The sequence below is a fragment of the Ochotona princeps genome, chromosome 16 (assembly GCF_030435755.1).
Source record: "Ochotona princeps isolate mOchPri1 chromosome 16, mOchPri1.hap1, whole genome shotgun sequence".
Lineage (NCBI taxonomy): Eukaryota > Metazoa > Chordata > Mammalia > Lagomorpha > Ochotonidae > Ochotona > Ochotona princeps.
In genome coordinates, this window is record NC_080847.1 from 34,004,051 (window position 1) to 34,011,601 (window position 7,551).

Below are 7,551 nucleotides of genomic sequence, written 5' to 3' on the forward strand. Positions count from 1 at the left end.
GATTCTTCTTCAATATGCAATTCAGCAACATGCAGTGTTGCTTGATGGAATTAGCTCTTACAGCAACATCTGCATCTAGAGTCTTTGTATTTAGGGCTAGCTGAAAAGGGCTTTGGCACTGAAGTGGTTTCTGAATGTGGAGTTGGTGGCATGTGAAACCCGCCTGTGGAGCCTTCGTTTGTGTGGGATGCTCACCAACCTGTCCTTCAGGACAATGCACTCAAACGGCATTAAGCATAGTGTGTGAACACGTAGTTTGCTTGAGAGCTGCCTGTCAGCCTGATGGTGTGTGAAGTCAGTGAGCCAAATGGAGTTGTTCTCCCACAAGAACCACTCGGCTGATTCTTCTTCAATATGCAATTCAACAACATGCAGTGTTGCTTGATGGCATTAGCTCTTACAGCAACATCTGGATCTAGAGCCTTTGTATTTAGGGCTAGCTGAAAAGGGCTTTGGCGCTGAAGTGGTTTCTGAATGTGGTGTTGGTGGCATGTGAAACCCGCCTGTGGAGCCTTCGTTTGTGTGGGATGCTCACCAACCTGCCCTTCAGGACAATGCTCTCAATCGGCATTAAGCATAGTGTGTGAACACGTAGTTTGCTTGAGAGCTGCCTGTCAGCCTGATGGTGTGTGAAGTCAGTGAGCCAAATGGAGTTGTTCTCCCACAAGAACCACTCGGCTGATTCTTCTTCAATATGCAATTCAGCAACATGCATTGTTGCTTGATGGAATTAGCCCTTGCAGCAACATCTGGATCTAGAGCCTTTGTATTTAGGGCTAGCTGAAAACGGCTTTGGCGCTGAAGTGGTTTCTGAATGTGGAGTTGGTGGCATGTGAAACCCGCCTGTGGAGCCTTCGTTTGTGTGGGATGCTCACCAACGTGCCATTCAGGACAATGCACTCAAACGGCATTTAGCATAGTGTGTGAACACGTAGTTTGCTTGAGAGCTGCCTGTCAGCCTGATGGTGTGTGAAGTCAGTGAGCCAAATAGAGTTGTTCTCCCACAAGAACCACTCGGCTGATTCTTCTTCAATATGCAATTCAGCAACATGCAGTGTTGCTTGATGGAATTAGCTCTTACAGCAACAACTGCATCTAGAGCCTTTGTATTTAGGGCTAGCTGAAAACGGCTTTGGCGCTGAAGTGGTTCCTGAATGTGGAGTTGGTGGCATGTGAAACCCGCCTGTGGAGCCTTCGTTTGTGTGGGATGCTCACCAACCTGCCCTTCAGGACAATGCACTCAAACGGCATTAAGCATAGTGTGTGAACACGTAGTTTGCTTGAGAGCTGCCTGTCAGCCTGATGGTGTGTGAAGTCAGTGAGCCAAATGGAGTTGTTCTCCCACAAGAACCACTCGGCTGATTCTTCTTCAATATGCAATTCAGCAACATGCAGTGTTGCTTGATGGAATTAGCTATTACAGCAACATCTGCGCCTAGAGCCTTTGTATTTAGGGCTAGCTGAAAACGGCTTTGGCGCTGAAGTGGTTTCTCAACGTGGAGTTGGTGGCATGTGAATCCCGCCTGTGGAGCCTTCGTTTTTTTTTTTATTATTATTATTATTTTTTAATTATTTATTATTTAACTTCAGTAATTACATTGTATTATGTGACACAGTTACATAGATACTTGGGTTCTCCCCACCCCTCCCCAAACCCTCCCACCATGGTGGATTCCTCCACCTTGTTGCATAACCACAGCTCAAGTTCAGTTGAGATTTCCCCATTGCAAGCGTTTACCAAACATAGAGTCTAGCATCTTATTGTCCCGTCAAGTTCAACGGCTTCTTAGGTTTACCCCCTCTGGTCTGATGACAGAGCCAGCAGAGTATCATCGCAGTCAATTGAAAGCTCCAACATACCATCAGCAAAAATTTACATCATAAGGGAATTAATTGACATAGTAATGAGTAACCAATATGTTAAAAGTAAATGCGGGTTCCCAGCCACCTTCTGTGACCACCTCACCTATACTTCAATTTTAGTTTATACACAACATATAACATTCAAAACATAACATGTTATACATAACATCATATCATCTTAAATTAAGGCAAACATGTGGTATTTAACCTTTTGGGATTGGCTCATTTCCCTTAGCATTATGGTTTCCAGTTTGGCCCATTTGGCCACAAAGAACTGCATTTTGTTTTTTTTAATAGCTGAGTAGTATTCCATGGAGTAGATGAACCATAGCTTTCTTATCCAATCCTCTGTTGATGGACATTTTGGTTGTTTCCATGTTTTCGCAATTACTGATTGTGATGCTATGAACATAGGAGTGCATGTTGGTTTCTCATAGAACAAGTGTTCTGGATATATTCCTAGGAGTGCTATTACTGGATCATACGGTATGTTGAATTTGAGTTGTTTGAATATTCTCCATACTGATTTCTATAGAGGCTGTACCAGCCTGCAGCCCCACCAGCAGTGGAGTAGGGTTCCCTTTTCCCCACAACCTCGCCAACAAGTGTCGTTGGTGCTTTTATTCATGTGGGCCAGTCTTACTGGCGTTAGGTGGTACCTCATTGATGTTTTAATTTGGATTTCCCTTATTGCCAGGGAACTTGAGCATTTTTTCATATGTTTATTTGCCATTTGGGTTTGTTCCTTTGTGAAGTGTCTGCCCATTTCCCGTGCCCATTTGGAGCCTTCGTTTGTGTGGGATGCTCACCAAGCTGCCCTTCAGGACAATGCACTCAAACGGCATTAAGCATAGTGTGTGAACACGTAGTTTGCTTGAGAGCTGCCTGTCAGCCTGATGGTGTGTGAAGTCAGTGAGCCAAATGGAGTTGTTCTCCCACAAGAACCACTCGGCTGATTCTTCTTCAATATGCAATTCAGCAACATGCAGTGTTGCTTGATGGAATTAGCCCTTACAGCCACATCTGCGTCTAGAGCCTTTGTATTTAGGGCTAGCTGAAAAGGGCTTTGGCACTGAAGTGGTTTCTGAATGTGGAGTTGCTGGCATGTGAAACCAGCCTGTGGAGTCTTCGTTTGTGTGGGATGCTCACCAACCTGCCCTTCAGGACAATGCACTCAAACGGCATTAAGCATAGTGTGTGAACACGTAGTTTGCTTGAGAGCTGCCTGTCAGACAGATGCTGGTGTGTGAAGTCAGTGAGCCAAATGGAGTTGTTCTCCCACAAGAACCACTCGGCTGATTCTTCTTCAATATGCAATTCAGCAACATGCATTGTTGCTTGATGGAATTAGCCCTTGCAGCAACATCTGCGTCTAGAGCCTTTGTATTTAGGGCTAGCTGAAAACGGCTTTGGCGCTGAAGTGGTTTCTGAATGTGGAGTTGGTGGCATGTGAAACCCTCCTGTGGAGCCTTCGTTTGTGTGGGATGCTCACCAACGTGCCCTTCAGGACAATGCACTCAAACGGCATTTAGCATAGTGTGTGAACACGTAGTTTGCTTGAGAGCTGCGTGTCAGCCTGATGGTGTGTGAAGTCAGTGAGCCAAATAGAGTTGTTCTCCCACAAGAACCACTCGGCTGATTCTTCTTCAATATGCAATTCAGCAACATGCAGTGTTGCTTGATGGAATTAGCTCTTACAGCAACATCTGCGTCTAAAACCTTTGTGTTGAGGGCTAGCTGAAAAGGGCTTTGGCACTGAAGTGGTTTCTGAATGTGGAGTTGGTGGCATGTGAAACCAGCCTGTGGAGCCTTCGTTTGTGTGGGATGCTCACCAAGCTGCCCTTCAGGACAATGCACTCAAACGGCATTAAGCATAGTGTGTGAACACGTAGTTTGCTTGAGAGCTGCCTGTCAGCCTGATGGTGTGTGAAGTCAGTGAGCCAAATGGAGTTGTTCTCCCACAAGAACCACTCGGCTGATTCTTCTTCAATATGCAATTCAGCAACATGCAGTGTTGCTTGATGGAATTAGCTCTTACAGCAACATCTGCGTCTAGAGCCTTTGTATTTAGGGCTAGCTGAAAAGGGCTTTGGCGCTGAAGTGGTTTCTGAATGTGGAGTTGGTGGCATGTGAAACCTGCCTGTGGAGCCTTCATTTGTGTGGGATGCTCACCAACGTGCCCTTCAGGACAATGCACTCAAACGGCATTAAGCATAGTGTGTGAACACGTAGTTTGCTTGAGAGCTGCGTGTCAGCCTGATGGTGTGTGAAGTCAGTGAGCCAAATGGAGTTGTTCTCCCATAATAACCACTCGGCTGATTCTTCTTCAATATGCAATTCAGCAACATGCAGTGTTGCTTGATGGAATTAGCTCTTACAGCAACATCTGCATCTAGAGCCTTTGTATTTAGGGCTAGCTGAAAACGGCTTTGGCGCTGAAGTGGTTTCTGAATGTGGAGTTGGTGGCATGTGAAACCCTCCTGTGGAGCCTTCGTTTGTGTGGGATGCTCACCAACGTGCCCTTCAGGACAATGCACTCAAACGGCATTAAGCATAGTGTGTGAACACGCAGTTTGCTTGAGAGATGCCTGTCAGCCTGATGGTGTGTGAAGTCAGTGAGCCAAATGGTGTTGTTCTCCCACAAGAACCACTCGGCTGATTCTTCTTCAATATGCAATTCAGCAACATGCAGTGTTGCTTGATGGAATTAGCTCTTACAGCTACATCTGCGTCTAGAGCCTTTGTATTAAGGGCTAGCTGAAAAGGGCTTTGGCGCTGAAGTGGTTTCTGAATGTGGAGTTGGTGGCATGTGAAACCCGCCTGTGGAGCCTTCGTTTTTTTTTTTTTAATTATTTTTTTAAATTATTTATTATTTAACTTCAGTAATTACATTGTATTATGTGACACAGTTACATAGATACTTGGGTTCTCCCCACCCCTCCCCAAACCCTCCCACCATGGTGGATTCCTCCACCTTGTTGCATAACCACAGCTCAAGTTCAGTTGAGATTTCCCCATTGCAAGCGTTTACCAAACATAGAGTCCAGCATCTTATTGTCCCGTCAAGTTCAACGGCTTCTTAGGTTTACCCTCTCTGGTCTGATGACAGAGCCAGCAGAGTATCATCGCAGTCAATTGAAAGCTCCAACATACCATCAGCAAAAATTTACATCATAAGGGAATTAATTGACATAGTAATGAGTAACCAATATGTTAAAAGTAAATGCGGGTTCCCAGCCACCTTCTGTGACCACCTCACCTATACTTCAATTTTAGTTTATACACAACATATAACATTCAAAACATAACATGTTATACATAACATCATATCATCTTAAATTAAGGCAAACATGTGGTATTTAACCTTTTGGGATTGGCTCATTTCCCTTAGCATTATGGTTTCCAGTTTGGCCCATTTGGCCACAAAGAACTGCATTTTGTTTTTTTTAATAGCTGAGTAGTATTCCATGGAGTAGATGAACCATAGCTTTCTTATCCAATCCTCTGTTGATGGGCATTTTGGTTGTTTCCATGTTTTCGCAATTACTGATTGTGCTGCTATGAACATTGGAGTGCATGTTGGTTTCTCATAGAACAAGTGTTCTGGATATATTCCTAGGAGTGCTATTGCTGGATCATACGGTATGTTGAATTTGAGTTGTTTGAATATTCTCCATACTGATTTCTATAGAGGCTGTACCAGCCTGCAGCCGCACCAGCAGTGGAGTAGGGTTCCCTTTTCCCCACAACCTCGCCAACAAGTGTCGTTGGTGCTTTTATTCATGTGGGCCAGTCTTACTGGCGTTAGGTGGTACCTCATTGATGTTTTAATTTGGATTTCCCTTATTGCCAGGGAACTTGAGCATTTTTTCATATGTTTATTTGCCATTTGGGTTTGTTCCTTTGTGAAGTGTCTGCCCATTTCCCGTGCCCATTTGGAGCCTTCGTTTGTGTGGGATGCTCACCAAGCTGACCTTCAGGACAATGCACTCAAACGGCATTAAGCATAGTGTGTGAACACGTAGTTTGCTTGAGAGCTGCCTGTCAGCCTGATGGTGTGTGAAGTCAGTGAGCCAAATGGAGTTGTTCTCCCACAAGAACCACTCGGCTGATTCTTCTTCAATATGCAATTCAGCAACATGCAGTGTTGCTTGATGGAAGTAGCTCTTACAGCAACATCTGCGTCTAGAGCCTTTGTATTTAGGGCTAGCTGAAAAGGGCTTTGGCGCTGAAGTGGTTTCTGAATGTGGAGTTGGTGGCATGTGAAACCCGCCTGTGGAGCTTTCATTTGTGTGGGATGCTCACCAACCTGCCTTTCAGGACAATGCACTCAAACGGCATTAAGCATAGTGTGTGAACAAGTAGTTTGCTTGAGAGCTGCCTGTCAGCCTGATGCTGTGTGAAGTCAGTGAGCCAAATGGAGTTGTTCTCCCACAAGAACCACTCGGCTGATTCTTCTTCAATATGCAATTCAGCAACATGCAGTGTTGCTTGATGGAATTAGCTCTTACAGCAACATCTACGTCTAGAGTCTTTGTATTTAGGGCTAGCTGAAAACGGTTTTGGCGCTGAAGTGGTTTCTGAATGTGGAGTTGGTGGCATGTGAAACCCGCCTGTGGAGCCTTCGTTTGTGTGGGATGCTCACCAACGTGCCCTTCAGGACAATGCACTCAAACGGCATTAAGCATAGTGTGTGAACACGCAGTTTGCTTGAGAGATGCCTGTCAGCCTGATGGTGTGTGAAGTCAGTGAGCCAAATGGTGTTGTTCTCCCACAAGAACCACTCGGCTGATTCTTCTTCAATATGCAATTCAGCAACATGCAGTGTTGCTTGATGGAATTAGCTCTTACAGCTACATCTGCGTCTAGAGCCTTTGTATTAAGGGCTAGCTGAAAAGGGCTTTGGCGCTGAAGTGGTTTCTGAATGTGGAGTTGGTGGCATGTGAAACCCGCCTGTGGAGCCTTCGTTTTTTTTTTTTTAATTATTTTTTTAAATTATTTATTATTTAACTTCAGTAATTACATTGTATTATGTGACACAGTTACATAGATACTTGGGTTCTCCCCACCCCTCCCCAAACCCTCCCACCATGGTGGATTCCTCCACCTTGTTGCATAACCACAGCTCAAGTTCAGTTGAGATTTCCCCATTGCAAGCGTTTACCAAACATAGAGTCCAGCATCTTATTGTCCCGTCAAGTTCAACGGCTTCTTAGGTTTACCCTCTCTGGTCTGATGACAGAGCCAGCAGAGTATCATCGCAGTCAATTGAAAGCTCCAACATACCATCAGCAAAAATTTACATCATAAGGGAATTAATTGACATAGTAATGAGTAACCAATATGTTAAAAGTAAATGCGGGTTCCCAGCCACCTTCTGTGACCACCTCACCTATACTTCAATTTTAGTTTATACACAACATATAACATTCAAAACATAACATGTTATACATAACATCATATCATCTTAAATTAAGGCAAACATGTGGTATTTAACCTTTTGGGATTGGCTCATTTCCCTTAGCATTATGGTTTCCAGTTTGGCCCATTTGGCCACAAAGAACTGCATTTTGTTTTTTTTAATAGCTGAGTAGTATTCCATGGAGTAGATGAACCATAGCTTTCTTATCCAATCCTCTGTTGATGGGCATTTTGGTTGTTTCCATGTTTTCGCAATTACTGATTGTG